Here is a 2,503-nt window from a genome sequence, read left to right as displayed (position 1 = left end):
TGCTCCTCCGGGCCATAGCCTTTCCACGCAACCAGGTACCACAGCTTCCCCCTGCGCCATTTGGACGCCCGTATGCCCGACACTTCATACTCCACCTCCGACTCCACGCATACCGGCCTAGGTGTCCCAGACGGCTTGGAGGGTGCTGGTTTGAGCAATGATACATGAAAGACAGGGTGTATCCGCAATGACTGGGGCAAGCACACCTTCACGTTCACGGGACCCAAACACTTGGTAATTCGATAGGGGCCCATGTACTTGGGATGGAACACACTGTTCTTTCGAAACCTCATGTTTCTTGTGGATATCCAGACGTAGTCTCCAGTGCGGTACAGTGGCCCGGGCCTTCTCTTCCTATCTGCCGCAGCCTTGTATCTTCTCTTGGCCTCTATTAGGACAGCCCTTGAGCGCATCAACGTGTCTTTTATGTGTGCCACCCTGTCCGCTGTGGCGGGAATCCTGTCCTCTCTGAACGGATGTAGAAATGGCAAGAACCTGGGATGTTGGCCATAGTTGCTATAGAACGGAGATGACTGTGTGGAGCTGTGAGTGGCGTTGTTATAGGCTATCTCTGCAACCCATAGCAAGTCGACCCATTCTTCCCTGCCCTGGTCCACAAAACATCGCAGATACTGTTTGAGCGTTTGGTTCAGGCGCTCGGTTTGGCCGTCCGTTTGAGGGTGGTAGCTGGTGGACAGGGCGGTCTTAACATGCAGCGCAGTGCACCAAGTCTTCCAGAATTGCGCAGTAAACTGCGACCCCCGGTCCGACACGATCACCCCAGGTAATCCATGCAGTCGTACCACATTCTTTAGGAGTAGTGACGCCAATTCCCCGGCCGTAGGGACTCTCTTGCAGGGGATGAAGTGCCCCATTTTCGTCAAGTAATCCACCACCACCAGTATTGCCGTCATCCCCTGGTCTACCGGTAGGCCCACCACGAAGTCCAGTGATATGCTATCCCATGGTCTATCCGGGGTCGGAAGTGGATGTAAGAGCCCTTGGGTTCGGCCATGGTCGGCCTTCATGGTAGCACACGTAGGACACTCCTGTCCCCACCTCCTGACATCCACTCTCATGGTTGGCCACCAGAAATGCCGTCCCATGCTAGCCACCGTTTTTTCAAAGCCCAAATGACCTGCGCATGGAGAGTCATGGCACCAGATGAATGCTTGTTTCCTTAGCCTAGGCGTGGGTATCAATAGGCACCTGCCCTTCAGGGGTATCCCGTCCTTCAGCTGCCATTCTCTGTGACTGAGGAGCCACCTCCGCCATGCGAATGACCTGATCCCTCTCTTTATTCCCCTCAGGAAAGTATCCGGTTGGATAACCCCCAATACCATCCTCGGGGAAATGATGGAACGCTCGGTTGCAGGCAATGGTTCCTTAACTGCAGATTGACGGGACAGGGCGTCCGCCTTCCGGTTTTCCGTCCCCGGCCGATATGTGATGCGGAAGTTGAACCCCGCAAAGAAGATCATCCACCGCAGCTGCCTGGGAGAAAGGTGTCTAGTGGCCGTCATGAACTGTAGGTTCCGATGGTCCGTGTACACCGATACCACATGTCTTGCCCCCATCAACCAATGCCTCCATTCGGTGAAGGCGTCCTTGATTGCGAGAAGCTCCTTCTCCGCAATATGGTAGTTGCGTTCGGCGTCGTTGAGTTTGCGGGACATGTACGCAACGGGATGAAGCACCCCTGTGTCGTGGTTGCGTTGGGACAAGATAGCCCCCAGCGCCACATCCGACGCGTCCGCTTCCACCACGTAGGGGAGATCCGGATCGGGGTGAGCCAACACCGGCGCCTTACCAAAGGCGCTTTTCAGGGCCTCAAAGGCTTTGTTCGCTTCAGGGGACCAGACAAACTCCTTGGGCTTCCTCAGTAGCTGTGTGATTGGGGCCACCACTCCTGAAAATCCATCTATAAACCGCCTGTAAAAGTTGGCGAAGCCAATGAAACTTTGGACGTCCGTCACGCTTTGGGGCACCGGCCATTCTTTCACCGCCTTGATCTTTCGTTCTGCCATCTCCTGTCCCTCTGGACTCAGCATCACTCCGAGGAATTCCACGGATGTGACGTGGAAGTCACACTTGCTGAGTTTACAAAACAGCATGTTTTCCCTCAGCTTTTGGAGCACAGCTTTGACGTGGTGTACGTGCTCCTCCACACTGGACGAATAGATGAGGATGTCGTCGATATATACGACCACGTAGATATCCAACTCCTCTCTGAATACCTCATTCAAAAAGTACTGAAAGGCTGCCGGGGCGTTGCACAGACCGAACGGCATGACGAGGTACTCAAAAAGGCCGAACCTGGTCTTAAAGGCGGTCTTCCACTCGTCTCCGTCCCTCATGCGCACCAGATGGTATGCCCCTTTCAAATCCAACTTGGTGTAGATACGAGCTTTCTTGACCTGTTCCAGAAGTACACTGATGAGAGGCAAGGGGTACCGATTTTTTATGGTTATCGCATTCAATGCCCTAAAGTCCACACAGGCTC

This window comes from Triturus cristatus, chromosome 5_2, assembly GCF_964204655.1.
Source record: "Triturus cristatus chromosome 5_2, aTriCri1.1, whole genome shotgun sequence".
Classification (NCBI taxonomy): Eukaryota; Metazoa; Chordata; class Amphibia; order Caudata; family Salamandridae; genus Triturus; species Triturus cristatus.
The sequence above is the reverse complement of the archived record's forward strand: the minus strand, read 5'-3'. Positions refer to the sequence as shown.